This window comes from Condylura cristata, unplaced genomic scaffold (genome assembly GCF_000260355.1).
Source record: "Condylura cristata isolate star-nosed mole 26May11 unplaced genomic scaffold, ConCri1.0 scaffold00019, whole genome shotgun sequence".
In the NCBI taxonomy this organism is placed as follows: domain Eukaryota; kingdom Metazoa; phylum Chordata; class Mammalia; order Eulipotyphla; family Talpidae; genus Condylura; species Condylura cristata.
The window spans coordinates 3,438,507-3,459,294 of NW_004567120.1; the positions used below are offsets into that span (position 1 = coordinate 3,438,507).

Genomic DNA, 20,788 nt, shown 5'->3' on the forward strand with positions numbered 1-20,788 from the left:
AAAAAAAAAAAAAAGACACTTTACAGTTTCAAGCAAATCTCACAAAGCCTTCCCTTTCAATTTCCTTTTAAAGGAGTGTATTGTGGACAGGGGGTTAAATGCTTGTCTGTACAAGAAAAACAACCTCACTGAAACCAACTTATTCAACAATATTATCTTCTTCATCTTCTTCCTTTTTTCTTGCATTTTCCAACCTTGACAAACACTTTTTTGGCCACATAAGAGTTTCTTTTAGTTCAGGATGTAACAATATCTTTTTGTACTTTTCCTTCAGCGTAGCAAACTTCTCTTCATAAAACTGCTTGTAATTGCAGCGGTGTTATCCCACACCTCTCCTAGTTTCTTCACAGCATCACCAATGGACAGGTTAGTATGTTCTCCTTTGAGGTTTGGGTAATATTCAGAACAAAACGGGAAAAGGCTGAAGGTAGACTCTTGGGTGCATTGGTAGCCTTGAATTTCATTTTATTCCCCCCCTTAGTGGGGGTATAAGTTTTCATTTCTCTTTTATAACAGGTTTTACCCACCTTTTTCCTGTCTTCAAACTTTTCCTTTCTCTTTAGCAGTCAGCTCACCACCTCTACAAGCACTTCTTAGAAAACTCTGAGAAGTTGACTGAAGCATCAGAGCACAAACTTCTTGTGCTCCTTCAGGCAACTTTGCACCAAAAATGCATGTGATGACATTTTGCCTCCTGGCTTCTAAGGGATCTCCTCTGCTCATGTTTAACTGCTTTCCCTCAGGGAGGCAGAGTTGCCTAGGTCCTGGTGGGCTCTCACTTATACCAGCGCTGTGCTATGTTGCTCAATCAATGTACTGCAGTGGCCCACACTTACTGTTCAAAGCAGCTGACTTCCTGACTGCCTCCTTTTGATGGAATAGCAATTCAGTCCATTCCTTTGCAAAACCTAATCTGTCTGTTCCCTGGTATTGAGTCTTTCTCAAATCCAATTTTAATTGAACATAACCTATTTATGATACCTTCCAACTCCAAATTAATATCAAGTCATGCTAGAATTATTACAGTAAACCTGACTGCTTTCTTTGCCTTCAAATCCACTCCTTTTCATGTGTATGCTATCTTCAGAATATTTTTGGAAATACCCTAGTCTCTAGTCCATTTGTTTCATTTATCAAATTAGGAGGGAGATCATCCCTTTCAGTCTAATGTCTTTCTCTTGTTAAAATCCCTTAGTGATTTAGAAAATTCCATATTTTAAGCTTTCCTGTAACTATGCAGGTGACTCTATTTTACTTTCTCATTTTGCTAATAAACTTGTTCTTTTAAAATGCCCAAAACGATAATTACACATTTTTGTCTATGTAAAGAATCACAGTGCTTGTGAGTGTTCCTTGGCTTAAGTTTCAGCATCTATTCACTTCTTGGATAGCAACTCTTATGAAGCCCCTGGCTTTGTTTGTATTACTCCTTTATGCTTAGCCTTTATTGAGTTCCCAAGGCTTATAACAGTATCATAATCATTTGATTTCCCCCCATGTGAACAGATCCAAATATATGAAAAGGAGACTATTGAAAGACAAAATAAGATCCCAGGAAGCCACTTAAAACTTCACATCCACAAACTGTAACTATAATAATAGCAAATGTAACAATGGGAGAAATTAATGAGACATACTCCAAGTATCTCACCTATTGCTTGGTTTCTCATTTTTGATCTTCTGTGTTTAATGATATTCTAGGATGAAAGTCTGTTGAATTGCTGTTAGTGAAGCTTAAAGAAACTAGTAAATGTCAAGATCATGAATTTCTAAATGTTTACCTTTCAAACTCTTATCTCTCTTTTCTGGGCAAGTTCCTTCATTTGTAGGTATTTTACTCCTCTTACAACCATGTGCACGCTTACCCAAACAAAATATACCCAATAGGTACTAAAGATTTATTGTGTGAAAATTAGTATTTTCAAAGACAAGTGCATAAACAGGGCAATGTTTAACTCAAAATCATGCCTCAGAAGAATTCTACTCATCTTTATGAAGCATTGTTAAGCATAGTCTTTTCTGTGGCCTCAAATTTCTCCACTTCGGTGGCCTATTAAGTTTGTCCCTGAACCCTAAGAAAGTTCCTATCACACACTTTTTACATCTGAAAAAATAAGATTGCAAAGCAAAACAATGTGATTTAATGTGAAAACACTTATCGCATACAGCCAGGTTAAAAATCAGATTTGACACACATGCTCATATATATACACACAAAATGGGAAACAAAATAAGAAAGACCATAATAAAGTAAAATGGGTGCGCTCAAGCAAGGAAACACTGCATTTTTGACACATGACCATCCATTCTGTTAAACAGCAACAGCAGCCATCTCAATCATTAGATTTAATGACATCTGGAAGTATAGTACCTTTTGTAAGTGTATCAAGCTACAAAATAATCTTCCGATAGCCTACAGAAGTGTAAAAATATATTCACCCAAGAAATAGAGGCTTTGCGAGACTGAAGCAGGAAAAGGTCATGGTAAGGAACAAATCATACAAGGGAAATAATTGTAAAAAGCAATGTTTAATGTTCTCTGTTTAAAAATGATCAGCATTTTAGGGCCCTCCCCAGTGGCGCAGCGGGTTAAAGCGCAGCACTAAGAAGCTTAAGCCACTCCCGCATGAGTTCAATCCCCGTCTGCCCCAGAGGAGATCCACATGGCGTGGCAGACCTCTCCTGACCCGCCCGCTGCTCCCCTCAGCAGTGTACTTCGTAGATCTGCCTGTTCTGCTCCCCACTCTGTGCCTGGTGAATCCTCTCACCCTCCACATCTCTGGCCTGTATCCCAGTTCTGTACGAATAAATAAATATATCTAAAAAAAATGATCAGTATTTTAAAAGCATTGTGACTTATTTTTATTTTGTTCTTAAACAGAAATAATAAAATTCTAATAGTTGAGCAAGGTTTTTATACTTCAAACTTTTAGAATAGACTCAGGAAACTATGGTAATGCATGGCAAATTAAAGTCAGACACTCTGTTCCTGACTAAAGTGTACAAATCATGGAAACTTTGAATATATCAAAGCCAAAATTGCTATTTTCTTTGCCCACAATATCCTCAAAGAGGGTTGCTTTTCTACCAACTGAGCGATGCTTACGAACATTTCTTCCTCCCATTAGAGGTAAACAATTTTTTCTTTTGCTGTGTTATGCCCTCTTGTAACTGTTCAAGCCTGTACAGGATATCCTGGTAGAAAGGGGAAGGTTCCTTTCACTCTATTAAAAGATAGAACGTAAAAATCTCTGTGAACTGAAAACAACTATGTGAATTTCTGCTGCTCCTATTGGAAAATGTCATCCTGAATCTGCTAATATCTTACCTTTTGAGGGATGTATTGTTATGAAGAATAGAGATTTCAATGAGGTAATGTCTATTTATAAGTTTGAGTGGTTAAAATGTTTAGTGAAACAGCTGCATGCTCTGGTGTAAGAAAATGTGTGTTGCTCTCTAGATAAAAAGCTCATTTCTCTAAGGACTAATGTTACTGACATAAGCCAGGAATCTGGAATAAGACGTTGCTTCTAACAAATCTGTGTTAAAATTAGAATAGTGGTTGATTAAACACATTTCTGTTAGTGTGAGCGGTGGGGGAAAGGTTTTAAATGTCGAATCTAGGGTTTTGTCAGCCAAATTAATTGGCATTCACATTGCAAATACATTTACATGCTTAATGTTTTTAATAAGATGAGACTTGCCATGTTTCCTTGGATTGACACATTTTCCATGCCTGCAAGCTGGGGTGGAACATGAGAGTTTCAAATAGCACAAAGGTTTTTCATCAAACCCTAGAAGTTAACACAGCTGTCAAATCTCTGTGGGGCTAATGCTCAATTTACAGTGGACATTTCCTTGGATGTATTTTTTATTTCAGAACGTGGGAAACAATTTAGGAAAGGACTCTAAGTATTGTGTTGTTTTTGTGAGAGGGTGTTCCTTCCAGTTGGTTACTTGAAATTAAAAAAAAAAATACTGTTTCCCCTTTTAAAAGTTTGCTAATTTTTGTGAAAGGACGGTCTTTCCATTTGGTTACTTGAAATAAAAAAAAAAACTGTTTCCCTTTTTAAAAGTTTGCTAATTTCCATTTGATAATGAGACTTAAGCATGTAAGTTTGTTCAGTATGTAAGCACTGTGTATGCCTTAGGGAAGTGAGTGTAAATTATCAAAGATATCTGTAAGATTTTATATCTCATCCTATTATTACTTTATCTTTGCTAATTACTGTATTTTATGCATACTGAATTTCCCCAGATTAAAGAATTGAAAATACTAAATTCCTTATAGCAACAGATGCCTCAAAAAAGATTTTCAAATTGAAATAGCAGGATAAAGACTTTGTATCATTAGTTGTATTCTGCAGAAACAAAATGTAACTAAAACCTGCAAGAGCATGAAGCCCAGGAAGGCACTATCTGAATAATCTTATGGATCCCAAATGGCACTATCATGTTGAATATTAAAAGCAGCTTTGTCTAAACTCTCTATTCACATGTATACATTGGGGCTTTTTCTCCATCAAAAAGGTTCCAAAGAGGCTGACACTGAGGGTAGTGTGTGAAACCCAGGCATACTAAGCAGCTGTAAAATTTTGGGAACATCAAAAGGAGCTAAGTCAGCAATACTCCTTGGAATGATTTCCCCTCAAAATTGTCTTTTGGCAGGAGTATGAAATAAATGACCTCAGCATACTCAAAACTCTGGATTGAACTTTTTCTTCTCAATCTGCTCTCTTACTCCCACCCACCAAGCAAATTAATGAAGGAGTAAACTGGTTATTTAATTAGTTTCTGAAGCTAGATGGGAGTGAGAAATGATCTCTGTATCCCAAATAGCAAAGTTTATTTTCAAGCTGGTGCTTTGTAGGGACTAGGCATTCACTGAATTGTAGAACCCCAGGGGGAGGGAGGGGTTATTATTGGCTCACTCTGTGATGAGATCTTGCTTTCTGCAGCTGTGAACGTGGGTGTCCTAAAGGACTGAGAAATTATTCACTAGATTTCAAGATTTTTTCCCCATATGATCAAAATTATTGCTCAGGATTGGAAAATAATATTTGTTCATAATTTCTGGGGCAATTAAATGATAATATATCACCACAGTTAGACTTGTAAATTGACAACAGCATATGCATATTTTGAGACAGCAAGAAGGCACCAATCTAAGATGATAATACTTTGATTGCATTCCAAAAACTCTTTTTACTCCTTTCCACATTTTTATTTTATTTTTTTCCACATTGTTATTTTTAATGTATGATTTACCTTTTATTAATGTGTATTCATTCACAAATTATTGAAACTGCAATTAGTTATAATACATTTTAAGTCATTTTACTAAAGTGATTAATTAACACACAATTTGTATTAGAGAATTTTGAATTTTATGATGTACTTATTTTTATCAGTTTAGTTCATATTTTCATAAATTTTATGTTAATAGTGATAATCCATTTATTTTGGTGTGGAAAAATTCATTATTTTTTAAAAAGATTTATTTTATTTATGCATACAAAGCTGCGGTACAGCCAGAGGTGCAGGGGCAGTGGGAGGATTCACCAGAGACAGAGTGGGGAGCAGAACGGGCAGATCAATGAAGTACACTGCTGAGGGGAGCAGTGGGCGGGTCAGAAGAGATCTGCTGCACCATGTGGATCACCTCCAGGGCTGGGGATTGAACTCATGCTGAAGTGGCTTTAGCTTCTCAGTGTTTTAACCTGCTGCGCCACCAAGGAGGGCCAAAAATTCATTATATTTTGTAGGGCAAGTTTAATATTTGCCCTACAAAATACTCCCTCAGTATTTTTGAGTCTTTTTCCTTCATCCTCAGAAAACTTCTGGGTAAAACATTGTTGAACAGATTTTAGTTTTCATCAATTTGAATATATCATTGGACACTTATTATGTTGATACATTGCATTATAACATTACATAAATTTCTAGTGTGCATCAACATATTATATACAAAGCAACATTTGTAAATGCTACATTAATTAAAAACTATAAATCCAATTCTGTTCTTCACCATGCAATCAAACCCTTTTGCCTGAATTATACACACCTTACTCCTACCTTTCTGTTACCCACTAACTGGTCCTATTGGAATATAAATAGATATACAGTCTGATGGAACAGATTTGAAGGCCCAGAAATAAACCCATACTTATGAAAACATTTAATTTAAAACAAAGGAGCCAAGAGTATACAATGGAGAAAGGAGTCTTTTTTAAAAAAAAATGATGTTGAGGAAAACTGAATAACCACATACAAACCAATGAAACTAGACTGCTGTCTAAAGTCATAGACAAAAATTAACTCAACATGTATTGAATACATAGCCATAGGATGTAAAACCATAACATATTGGAAAAACTCATGGGCAGAGCATTCCATGACATTGATTTCTGTGTGTCACTGGGGGCATAGATACAACAGCAAGGGAAACAAAAAAATCCAAAAAAAAAAAAAATTGGAACTATATCAAACTGAAAAGCAAAATACACAGTAGAAGAAACTATAACTTAAATTAAAATATACCCCAATGAATGGGAGAAAATATTTGCACATCTTATTGCATACAATATGACCAATGAAGAATACAATCTATTATCTACACAAGTCAGCATAGAGAAGACAATGCAGTCAATAAATTGTAGAAGATTTAAAATAGGCATATCTCCAAAGAAGACATACAGATGGTGAACAAGCACATGAAAAATGCACATCTTATCATTAGAGAAATTCAAATCAAAACCCTGGTGATATACTACCATGAACCTATGACAATAGCCTATATCAAAAGATGAGAAAACTCATGGTGGGGTGTTGGGATAAAAGAAAACCTCATATACTTTTGGTGGGAATGTAGCTTTGTCCAACCACTATGAAAAGCGGTATAGAGTTTTCTCAAAATATTAAAAATATATCTGACATATGAACCAACACTTATACTCCTAGGTTTCTATAGAAGAATACACAAGTAACATTTAAAGGATATATGGATTACTATGTTCTTTGAAGCACTATTTTCAATAACCAAGTTTTAGACAAAAACAAATAACCCAGTGATGGATGAGTAAAGAATATATATATATATATATATATATATATATATATACATACATACATACATATTATACACACACATACACAATGGAATATTACTCATATATAAAAAGTATAATCTTGCCATTTTTGACAGTATAGGTGGAACTGGAAGTAATAATGATAAGGAAAATAAACCAGAAGGAGAAGGAGAAACAAATACAGATGGTTTCACTCATGTTTGGAAAATAATGAAACAATGCAAAGGAACAGACAAAACTAAACCATTAAAAAAAAAAACTTAGAAAATGACTGCAGAATTGAGGTTATTAGAATGGAATGATAGAATGTGGAAACAAAAGGGGAAGGGGTCCAGTGGCCAGATTAAAGGAATATGGGCTTTTTGGTTGTGGGTGTGTGTGATAACATACATCTGAAGCAATGTTAACTTATGTTTTTAATCATACGGTGTTATAAACCAGTGTTACCTCAATAAAAATTATACAACTTAAAAATAAAATTAATTTTGCTTCTCTATATACCATATATGAGTGAAATTATGGTGTTTTTCTTTCTCATATGACTTATTTACTATGCATACTACCCTCTAGATCCATCCATAGTGTTGCAAATGGCAATATTCTTTCATTTTCAATAGTTGAGCATTATTCCATCATATTTATATACTACATCTTCATTCATTCATTAGTTCATGGACTCTTTGGTTGTTTCCAATATCAATTAGTAAACAATACTGCAATAAATACATGAGTGTATATATCTCTTTGAATTGGTCTTTTTGTGTTTTGGGGGCAATACTTTTCTAAATCTCTTTTAGTTACTGTTCATATGATACAACATTTTTCTCTTGAACTATATCTTCTTTCTCCCAGAGGTTTTTACTTATTTTTATTATGGTCCTATTGGTTTAAAACACTGTACGTGATTCAGAGAAAGGATCACCTCTTCAGAGGCAAGTCAAGCACTACAACCATCTCAAGGAACCTGCAATCCTCCACCATAGTCACTTATGCTTAGTGCACACTTGGTTTCCCTGACCCATTTTGTAGCCTCAATTCTACAGTCAGATTTCTAAGGCTTGTTATTGGTTTAATTTATCTAGCCCTGTTTTGTTTCTCTATATTCCAATATATGTATGAAAACAGCCAGCATTTGTCTTTTTCCTCCTGACCCAGCCCCCCAATTCCATCCATGACATCACAAATAGCAAAAGTTGATGTTATTTTATAGCTAGCTGGTTTTATTTTATTTTTTGTGTGTATGTGAATATATATATATGTATATGTGTGTGTACATATTTCACATTTTAAAATTTAAAAAAAATTAAAAATCCACTCCCATACTTTTCATGTGTCTGATGGTCAACTGTGCCTTCTTTAGACAAGTGTCTATTTAAATCTTCTGCCCTTTTTTGATTGGATTATTTATTTTCTTTTTGTTGAGTTATATCAACTCTTTGTAGATCTTGGATATCAGCCCTTGTTAGATGTATGGTGTGTAAATATTTTCTCCCATTCAGTCAAATGTTCACTTGTTTTAGTTATAGTTTCTTTCATTGTGAAGAAACTTGTTGCTTTGATGCTCCATTATTTTATACTCAGTTTCTATTGCCATTGGACACAGTGCACAAAGATATCATTGATGTCAATGTTGTGTAGAATTTTGCCTATATTTTCTTCAATCTATTTCACAGTTTGGGTCTCATCTTTAACCTTATCTTTAACCTATTTTGAGTTGATTTTTATGTAAAGTGATGGTAATCTAGTGTCATTGTTTTATATGTGGGTGTCCAGTCTTCCCAGCACCATTTTTTTTTAAAGATTTATTTATTTGTGCATACAGAACTGGGGTACAGGCCAGAGGCTCAGGGGCGGCGAGAGGATTCACCAGAGACAGAGTGGGGAGCAGAACAGGCAGATCTACGAAGTACACTGCTGAGGGGAGCAGCGGGCGGGTCAGGAGAGGTCTGCCACACCAAGTGGTCACCTCCGGGGCAGGCGGGAATTGAACTGATGCGGAAGTGGCTTTTTTTAGATTCTCAGTGCTGTGCTTTAACCCGCTGGCCACCAGGGAGGGCCCCCAGCACCATTTTTGAGGAGACAATTCTTTATCTAATATATACTCTTGGATCCTGCATTGTAGATTTACTGTCCATCTATGTGTTGATTTATTCTGGCCCTTCAGTTCTGTTCCATTAGTATGTTCCAGTACCATTTTATTTTCGATTTTCACAGCCTTGTAGTATAGTTTGAAGTCTGACAATCTGTACCACCAGCCTTCCTTTGCCTACTTGGGGTCTCCTGTGGTTCCATATGAATTTCAGTAATGTTGGCACTATTTCTTTGAAGCCACTGGAGCCTTGATAAGGATTTCATTGAATCTTGTACATTGCTTTGGGTTAAGATGGCCATTCTATCAATGTGAACTTTTCTTCTATAAGCAGGGAATATCTTCCTATTTTTTGTGTATGCCTTCAATTTCTTTAAGCAATGTCTTAAAGTGTTCATTGTATATGTTTTCATCTCTTCTATTAAGTTTACTCTTAGGTATTTAATTGTTTTTATTGTAATTGTGCATGTGATTGTTTCTTGATTTCATTCTCTTCTAGCTCATTGTATGTATACAGGAAAACAACTGATTTTGGTGAAATGATATTGTACCCTGTCACTTTATTGCAGTGAACTTTTTCAACTAGACTTTTTTTGTTGAGTCTTTAGGATTTTCTGTGTGTATTATTTCATCTGCAATAGCAGCAGTTTTATTCCTTTTCTAATTTGGATTCCTTTTATATCTATTTTTCTTCCTTAATTTCTCTAGCTAGTTAATGTTAAATAGCATTGATAAAAGTGGACATCTTATCTCATACCAGATCTTAGAAAAAAAGCTCTCAGTCTTAAATCATTGAGTTTGATGTTGGCAGTAGTTGTAGCATATGACCTTTATTTCATTGAGTTATATTCCACTATCCCCCTTTTTTGAGGGTTTTATCATAAATAGATGCTTAATCTTATCAAATTCTTCCTTGACATCTAGTGATATGATCATATTGTTTTTATCTTTCCTTTTGTTGATGAAGTGAATTGAACTTGTTGCCATTTGGATGTTGGAACCATCTTTGTATCCTGGATTATATCTCACTTGGTCATTATCTATGATCCTTTTTATGTATTGTTGAATTTGTTTTGCTAATATTTTTTGAGGATTTTCACATCTATGTTCATCCGGGATATTGGTCTATGATTTTTTTGAATGTCTTTGTTGGGTTCTGGTATCAAAGTGATGTTGGCCTAATAAAATGTGTTTGGAACCATTCCATCTTCCTTAATTTTTTAGTTTGAGAAAGGTAGTTATTTGCTCATCTTTGAAATCTTGGTAGAACCCACTAATGAAATCATTTAAGCCCAGCTTTTTAATATTTGGGAGTCTTTTGATTACCTTCCCAATTTCTTTGCTTATTTTTTCAGGATTTCTAGTTCTTCCCAATTTTATTCAGAGGTGTACACTTTAAGAATTTATCCATTTTCATTTATGTTATTCAATTTCTTGGTATGTAGATGATCATAGCAATCTTTTATGGTCCTCTGTCTTTCTGAAATATCTGTTGTAACTTTTCTTTCATTTATGTTTCCCTCCTTCTATTCCTGTTGGAATGATGTATATTTTGTTGAGGTTTTTTTTTTTTTCCTTTCAAAGAACCACCTTTTGGTTGCATTTATCTTTGAACTATATTTTAAACTTTATTTTATTCATATCACCTCTGATTTTTATTATTTCCATTCTTTTCCTGGTTTTGGTTTATTCATTTCCAGCACAAAACTGATAGATTTGATATTCTTCTCATGTATTTTCTTCTCAGAAGTATGATACTCTGACTACTTAGTTCAACTGAAGAAGTGCTAAACAAGATGTAACCAAGGAAAATGTACCAACAATAAACTTAATTCATGACATTGTTGTTATTTATATGCACAGAAGCCTTATGTAACACTTGTTTCTATTGAGAACAGAGTATTCCAACCACAGAGACCAGCCTGATTTTGTACCATTTCTTTTGTTTACTTTTGTAGTTTTATAAACATTTTTTTCCCAAAGCATGAACATATGAAAGGACAGGCCACAGACCTAGATAAATGCTAAATAATAATGATAGTTGACATTAATTATTTATAATATACTACATACAATATTCTTATAGCTATTTTGATTAATTGAAATGAAAAAGCAAGGTCACATGGGGGTTAAAGAACTGACTCACAATTAGTTAAGTGACAAAACCAGTGTCCAACTTCAGATATTTCAGCACCTATGTCAGTGTTCATACAACTATAATAAATTATCAATGGAATGTCACCCATTTAGCTCCTTAATATACCACATTTGAATATTATGTAACCTGAGGGAAACAGGGAAAATGGACCTAGAGTAAGAAGGAAATATTTTATTTCACTGTGGTGGGTCTGAATTACTGAACAATATGGCTTTCTATAGTCTTATAATAGTAAATGAGTAAAGCATTTAAAATTACACTAGGGCTATAGATTCTGTATGAGGTACTGTGTTTTTGCTGTAAAGTTAACAATTGCTTTGCCTTCATAGGTCTTATTTTAAAGTATCACCAGCTTTTGTAAATGGGAAAATGGGAGCAGAGAAACAATATAACTGAAAAATGGATAGTCTAGACCTTTGTGTTACTATCATCAAGATATAGTAAGTTTTACTGAAAGCCTGAACTTATTCATCTACAAAATATATATTAGTTAATAGCTATGATTTCAGAGATGTAGAAAGTTTCCTGGTCAAAAAGTCTTCACTTTGATTTAAACTTTTTTTTTCCCAATAATTTCCCCCTTAAGTACAAGTAACTTTGCAAGGACTGCTATTTTCAGCTATACCCAGAACTGACACTTTAGTGTAAATTAATTCATTATATTATTGACTAGAAAGGGGCTATAGCAGGAGTATTGTAAAAGCAAAATGCCAGTAGGATAGCTTTCATAGAAAGCACTATTTGAAAAGTATGACTCAACTATAACTATGATGGATGAGTATTATTTCTTTGGGAGAGGAGGATGGGGTAAATATCATACAATAAGATTATGTTTCATAAGGGCAGAGATCATGTTTTTTTAAAATATTTATTTATTTGTGCATACAGAACTGGGGTACAGGCCAGAGACTCAGGGGTGGTGAAAGACTTTACCAGAGACAGAGTGGGGAGCAGAATAGGCAGATCGACGAAGCACACTGCTCAGGGGAGCAGCGGGCGGGGCAGGAGAGGTCTGCCACGCCATGTGCTCACCTCCGGGGCAGGCGGGAATCGAACTCATGCGGAAGCGGCTTTAGATTCTCAGTGCTGTGCTTTAACCTGCTGCGCCACCAGGGAGGGCCGATCATGTTTGTTTTTATATCATCTTTTTATCAGCGTCCAAATCGATGCCTCACTGGAGACAAGGAAAATGTTAATTAATTAATATTTATTATATTTGGAAGAATATTGTGTTATAAGGCCCAGATAGAGATTGTTTTGCACTTGAAGGTTTATAAAGTGAAATAACCATGGGAAAGGCCCCAGTCCTATGTGAACTCTTGAGAAAGACTGTTATAACTGAGGGAAGATAGGAAAGGTTAAGTTAGTCTAGTCAAAAATTCTTATCTTCAGAGGCTAATAAAGATATGAAATAAAACACTCATCACACTTTTTAATAAGGGAAAAATGTAGACCAAAGCCATAATGAGATACCATTTCAAATTCACGAGAATGGCACATATTAAAAAGGCTGCTGCAAGTGGGGACAAAATATGAGAAAGAGTAACCCTATTACAATATTCCTGATACAACAGCTTGGAAAGTAATCTAGGTTTACCTTAAAAACACTAAAATTTGGGACCCTCCTTGGTGGTGCAGCAGGTTAAAGCACAGCACTATGAAGCTAAAGTCACTTCAGCATGAGTTCAGTCCCTGCCCGGAGGTGACCCACATGTCTGGCAGACCTCTCCTGACCCCCTCGCTGCTCCCCTTAGCAGTATATTTCGTCAGTCAGCCTGTTCTGCTCCCCACTCTGTCTCTGGTGAATCTTCTCACCGTCCCACACTCTGACCTGTGCCCCAGTTTTGTATGCACAAATAAATAAATCTTTTTTTAAAAATAAAATTCTGAAATATCACATGACTCAGCAATCCAACTCTTGGGCATCTATCTAACAAACCTGAAATTATCAACTGGAATAATTTTAGTTTTTACAATGGTACATATTTCAACATTACTTAAAATATTTAGGACATAGAAATGACCTAAGTGCCCACTGATAGAAGGGATCAAGATCTGGTGTATCCATACATAGAATATTTTGAAACATAAAGAAAGATAAAATATTGTAAGTTAAAGCAAATTGAAGGAGTTTAAAGAAATATTGTGTAGTAAAGCAAGTCAAAATGACAAAGATAAATAATGGATATTTATGTAGCAAATGACTGAACAAAGCAAAATAATTACAAAAATGAGTGAACACTAATATAAACCTGATGTTTATGGTGTTAAGAAGAAAAGGGGAGAGAGGTCAAAGAGTGTAGTATAAGGGATGGTGATGGGGAATAAAACACAAAATGTATTAAATGATTACTATATTGTTAAAAAAAAAGTTTGCAACTATTAATGACCACATAGAACTCTACCTAAAATATCAGTTTACCTAGGAAAAGATGCATTTGGAAAAATAAATAATGCTAGGGGTATGCAATGGTGTAAGTAACAAACTCATACCCTGAGTTAGTGTTAATGTGACCACAGTTTAGCCACTGAATCTCATTGTCTACAAATCTTTACCTGAAATATCAGCATAAATATACCTCAGTGATGCTGGGATATTAGACACCCATGAAATGTGCTTTACTATATTAAACATTCTCAATGTTGTTCATTTTGTAAACAAACAAGCATGTGTTTATGTGTATGTATGTGCATGCATATCCTTATATTACACACACACACACACACACACACACAGAGAGAACCATAAAAACATCTTATCAGGGCCCTCCCTGGTGGTGCAGTGGGTTAAAGCACAGCACTAAGAAGCTAAAGCCACTTCAGCATGAGTTCAGTCCCCGCCCGGAGGTGACCCACATGGCTGGCAGTCCTCTCCTGACCAGCCCGCTGGTCCCCTCAGCAGTGTACTTTGTCATTATGCCTGTTCTGCTCCCCACTGTGTCTCTGGTGAATCCTCTCATTGCCCTTGAGCATCTGGACTGTACTCCAGTTCTGTATGCATAAAGAAATAAATCCTTTAAAAAATCTTATCAATGCCAGCTCTCCATACTATAGCAACAAAACTCGTGTGCTCCTAGCCTTGTCCTGTGCCTGATTTTAGAAAGTTTAGAGAGCACCTTCTTCTCATCATGGAGGCATTCAGGTGAAGGCGAAAGATTATTAGAGGGAGAAGTAGTATTCTAGTCACAATTTGAAGTCTAAATTAACAATGAAGCTCTTTATCTCCAGACAAGCTGCTTTACTATTTTTATGACTATACCATCTTTCACTGGTGAAGTAAATGTGAAGATTTAAATGATTTTTTAAAAAATGTTGCTTAGGTAGAATTTTCCATTTCTGGGGCTAATGAGTTGGCCACATATAATCAGGCAACTGATAGTTCTTGTTGCAAATTTCTCTGAAGAAGTAATGCTCTGTAACCATCTTTACTAGCTCACTCCCTAGGAGCAAACATGAAACTCATCAACAGCAAAAGAAACAAGATACAAGATAGTGGTGAGAATATTCTGTTCTTTTTTTTTTTTCTTTTTTTTGTTATCTGAAACCAGCAGCTGTCTCTAGCAAGCACTGCCAGGCAGACGAGCATTTATGTCCTACCGTTAAAGAAAAGAGGATGTGGTCTCCAGTGTAGATGGATTGCCATCTACCTACAGGGTTTACAGAGTTAGTATTTCAAGAATAGCTAAAAGCTGAAAGGAATGACACATACTTGTAAATCAATCAGAATCCACAGTAAATAGAATCCAAATATAGGATTCTGAGGGAAAACTGGAAAATCCTAGGAAGACCCATGAACCATGGATATTTGCAGTAGGATTTACAGAGTAAGATTTTTCTGCTCACTATGGGTGTGGCTTAGATTTTAGTGGAGACAGCGTAGATGTTTGTCAAGGGACGTGATCCACATCTAGAAAAATAGCAATTTACTAACTGGAAGTAAGTGTGTAGGTAAAATGTTTGACCATTTCTGTATATTTATATAGGTATTAATCACAATAGCTTCCTTCCTTAAAAGATTGTCATGTGGTTTAAATGATACAATCTACATAAAGTGCCTAGCACATGGTAAATGACTGGTAAATTTTTTATCAGTTACTAATGCCTTGTAGTATAAGTTGTTAAATGCATCAGAAATTCCAAGAAAGTTGAAATTAATAAGGACTAGAGAATTCAGGGGTCGTTTCCTGGAACTTGAACTGGACTTTGAAAAGTTTAATATTTCATGTTTTGTAACTCAAAAGAAATGCATAGAACAACAATATGCATAATAACAACAATACTTGTTGCAATATTGCTGTTTCAGATAAAAACAAATATATACAAAAATATATTGCTTATATTATCTTAACTCTTTGAATGTGTATAATGTGGTATACATTACATGGTGGAGGAAATTTGGATCAGGTAAATCAGGAAATGGAACTAAAGCAGAATCATAGTCTCACAGGAAAAGAAATCCAGAAGGCTGAATTAAAAACTTACTGATATCAGGTGGAAAAATTTAAATATAGGCATTATAGAAGAAAGTTTATTAACTTCTCCAATGTCTAGGGGAAAAATAACATTAGAAATATAGTTTTCCTTTTAAAAATGAAAATCAGTCGTAACTCCAAAAAGTGCTTACCAGTTAGATTTTGAAATCTAATAAACAGTCTCAACAATAAATGCATCTTTGGCTTTAATTGAACTTATAGTTTTCACATTTCTTATGCCAAAGCAGAGTAAAAGTATCCTCAGATGACATAGTTTACTTTTCTTTAACTCACGTTTTGTCTTTTAGTAGTTTGTGGCTTTTGAAAATGTTTATAAAGGTTAACCAAAAAGAAATAAAAGTGGTTATTCTGAAAATTACTAGTGATGTTTTGAATTGAATCTGTTGGATACAAATGATTCAGTAATAGTTTTAATTAGGCTTTTCTCAAAGAAACAATGAAAAACAAATCTATTAAAAGCTCAAGTTTTTAATTGTAGGATTAGGATAGCTGCAGGAGATTCTTTAAATACATAGAATCCTGATTATTTTCTCTACACAATGCAATATTTTTGTCATTGTTTTTGCTTTGTTTTATTAACTTTCTTCTTCTACTTGGTCAAGGAAGAAGAAATATTAGAATGTAGATAGTCTAAGTTATACTATATAGTTGTAAAAGTTAAGCCATAAATTTGTCTGTGAGTTTCCTTATCCAGGATGGAAAAGAATATGTGATTAATTGCCTTTGTCTGTTTGAGCTGCTGAAATAAAAATGCCACAGACTTGGTAGCTTACAGAATACTTATCTCTTACCATTCTAGAGACTGTAAAGTCCATGATCAAGATACATTTGGATTCTGTGTCTAGTGAGAATCACTTCCTGGTTCATAGAGGGTAGAAGGAGCAAAGGGTGTCAAGTCTCTCTTAACATGAAAACCAATCCCCTGATAACCTAATTAATCCCCAAAAGTCTCCACCTCTAAATACTATTAGATTGGGGATTCGATTTCAGCTTATGAATTTGGGAAGCAAATAACCATTCAGACATTCTGTCTATAACATTGATGAAATGATTCATAATATTCCTGAGATAATATATTGGCTCCTCAGAAAAGCAATCCTTGTTGGTCTAAACATTCTGTTAGCACAGTGGTTTTCAATATGTGATATCTGTATCATATGAGAACTTATAGGAAATGCAAATTTGGGGATCCTACCAGTCAGAAATTGTGTATGGGACAGCCCTTCATATGATTGTGAGGTAAATTGGAGTTTGGGAATCATGTGTGAAAGCGGTGGTAATAAATTTTATCTGGGGTGATTTGTATCTAGGAATACAAAGTTACTTTGAGGGAGGCCTTAACAAACAAGACAGAATTCTTTATACCATACTTTTTCAAGCTAAAAATAATTTTATTAACTTGAAAAGAGATTTGATTTTGTGATGTTATGGGAAAGAACATTAACTTCAAGATTTCACATTAAAATGTTTTCTTGTAGGATAATTTGGTATACATCAAAAGCCTAAAAATTCGTTTTTAAGAGTTTATTCAAAGAAAATAGTTGCTGAAGTGAATATACAAGATGGATATACAAGAACTTTTATCAAGGTATTGTTTTTATATGTAAAAATGTGAATCTGTTTCAATATCTACTTGTTAAATAAATTGTGCTACATTATTCTGGTAGAATTTTAAGTATCCTTTAAATGATTATTTAGTTGTCTATTTTTTGATAAGACTGTATTTATAATAACTATGATTAATATAAGCAATAATTATAAGAAAACATGCACACTTGCATAAAATTTGGTTAAAATGCCCATACATATATTCATTTATAGATCTATACAAATTGAAAAAACGGCTAAACAACAAGGTGTTAGCAATGGAAATATTGGTTATAGATATATATTTTTTGTTTTGCTTTTGCTTATCTCTATATCATAATGTGGAACTCTATTTATGTGAAGAAATAATGAAAGTTTGAAAACAATCTAACCTGAGATTTTAAGCATGACCTTACTAGAGAATAGAAATACCTATTCTGCTTTAAAAAAACAAAACAAAACTGTATTTGTGCTAGGATATTTGGACATAACTAATCCTTCTTGTTATAACAGTTCACTCTCAAGAGTAATGTTCTAAAATCTGGCAGTTGTTTATCTCTGAAAATTTGTATTATTATTAGATAATTACAGAAGCATTCTCTCTCTTTTTTTAAGTATACTTTTTTGAATCAACAAGGGCTTACAACATTATATATTATTGGGGGGCATAGGTTCACATTTCTTCATATGTATGTCACACAACCATGCCTACCCTGAAAACAGTCATAATCTTTTTAGAAGTTCCTGGAAAATTGAAAAAAAGAAAAAAAAAAGCTCTATTGTAAGAGGCAAGAGATATTGATTTGTCCTTTGCAGCTAATTTCCTATGTGAATTTAGAAAGTTTAGTCCTCTGGTTTTAGCCTGGTTTCTTTATATATAAAATGTAGCAGGAGAAGAAGAGCATGGTGGCCTCTAATATTTATAATAGTCTACAAATCTATGACGCATTTAGAAACCAAACTATTTTTCAGAGAACTTTATGAGGAAGTATGGAGGTTGAAAAAAAAACAAACGAAACAACTTTAATTCTTCTTCTTGATGTTACAAGGATACTGTTGTTCTCACTTTAGTGTGATTTTTTTTCCCTTAATAAAATTTTAAAATAAATTGTGTTAAATATTAAAAAAAAAATTGAAAGTTGGTATGCTTATGACACCTGGTGGTCAAGTCAAATATCACGGTTACATTTTAATCCCCCTGATACTCATTACTTTCTTCTGAATGAGATATCCCCCCCCACCCCCATTCATCCACTCATCATGTACTTCAGTCATTCATTCAGCAAACATTTATTGGATTCTTAATGTGCTCAAGACATTTTAACAATACTATATTATGGAGGAAGGAAGAAGTGAGAATGAATTTTTGAGTTGTTAAGAGCAAAATAGACCTCGGGAAAAGCTAGCTACCACAGTATGCTAAGTGTGTTAAGTTCACTATCTCTAAAGAAAATGATCAAAACTATGAATAATAAGCTGCACCAGTGACCTGTTGTTTGAAAAAGTTAGGGAAGACTTCCTAGAGGAATTAAGCCTTGCCTTTCTTAGGGTCTCTGTTTCTCCTTCTGTAAAATACTGTTCATGCTTTATTTTTGTATAAGATTTCTATGAAGATTGATTAAGACTGCGTATAAAAGGCATCTTGTCCAAAATGCGCATTCAATGAATGTTAACTATTTGATGGCTGTGCTGACCAGATGAGGCTATCAGTGGACTGCACTTACCAACTGCTAGTTCATTGCTCAATATCCTTCCCCTCAGACTATTTTTCTCAGACTAAGAATTGTTATTGTTGCATTTGATCAATTAATTTTCTTTGTTTATTCATATTCCACATATGAGTGATACCACCTGGTATTTAGCTTTCATGTTCCCACTCATTTTGTTTAGCAAAATAACCTCAAGATCTATCCATGTCACAAAAAAGTATAACTTTTAAAAAGATTTATTTATTTGTGCATACAGACCTGGGGTACAGGCCAGAGGTGCGGGGGGGTAAGAGGATTCACCAGAGTCAGAGTGGGGAGCAGAACAGGCAGAGGTACGGAAATACACTGCTGAGGGGAGCAGCAGGCAAGACAGGAGAGATCTGCCACACCATGTGTGTCACCTCCCTGGCCAGGGGTCAAACTCGTTTTGTAGTGGCTGCAGTAACTTCATAGTGCTGTGCTTTAACCCATTGCACCACCAGGGAGGGCCCAAAAAAGCATAATTTAATCAAGATCATGCTATTCTGATCCAAAAGAAAGGAGAGAATATGTACCATATCATATTAGGAATTAATATTTAACCTGTGTATAGGATGTTTTAAAAATGAACAGGACTGCCATTTACAGATATTAGAAAAGTTTCATGTGTAACAGAGGATAGATGTTATTTTATTTGGCTTTCGGCAGACAGAGCCAGGATACAGTGAAGGCATCATGATTTTGACTCTAGACAGAAGGGCTTTTTCACAATTGTGATTGTTAAAAATGTAACTATCCACAGGCCCTCCCTGGTGGCACAGCGGGTGAAAGCACTGCACTAAGAAGCTTAAGCCACTTCCGCATGAGTTCGGTCCCCGCCTGCCCCAGAGGAGATCCACATGGCATGGCAGACCTCTCCTGACCAGCCCGCTGCTTCCCTCAGCAATGTACTTCGTCGATTTGCCTGTTCTGCTCCCCACTCTGTCCCTCGTGAATCCTCTCACCCTCCGCATCTCTGGCCTGTATGAATAAAGAAATAAATCTTTAATAAAAAAAAGTAACCATCCACAATAATGTGGGTTTTTTTTTTTTCTGTCCTAAGAGCTGAAGTAGCAATAACTCCTTTTGCTGCATCTCTCATGAGATAACTCTACTCCTTTACATATTCTGGTAGTTGCTTGAAATGGTTGCAAGGATAGGCTTGAAATGTAAATATCGGAACTACCATGATTTTATTAGTAAAAAAAAAATTAAAGTTACAGAAGCTTGTAGAAAGTTCTATGATATATAAGTAGGAGTAATTTTGCTTAGTCAAAATTTGAAGGAAGCAGTGATTATTTGAGTTATACTCTCTGTCCCAAGCCCTTATCCTAAGCCCTACCTCAGGCTCTTATCACATGGTTTCATTCCCAAAGGTTCATAGACTCACCTCAGCAGTCATCTAATCCTAGATAGTGTTGATGTTGAAAACTGATATAAAGGGTTCAAGCTCCCAGTGTTGAAGATAGGTAACTCAGTTTGCTTGTTCATTATACCTGTAAGTCTATCCCTGACTACCAAGGGGAAAATCTGACAAATTGTAGCCAAAATAGTGATCTTTTTTTGATTCCTGTAAGTAACTTTACAATAGTGTCATCTATTTGTAGATTGGCATGATATATATATATATATATATATATATATAT

The 20,788-nt window shown here is 34.8% G+C and overlaps 1 pseudogene; it reads right to left on the reverse strand.

Moving 5' to 3' along the window:
* Positions 1-139: 139 nt before the first annotated feature.
* Positions 140-723, reverse strand: LOC105853840 (annotated as a pseudogene).
* Positions 724-20,788: the final 20,065 nt, after the last annotated feature.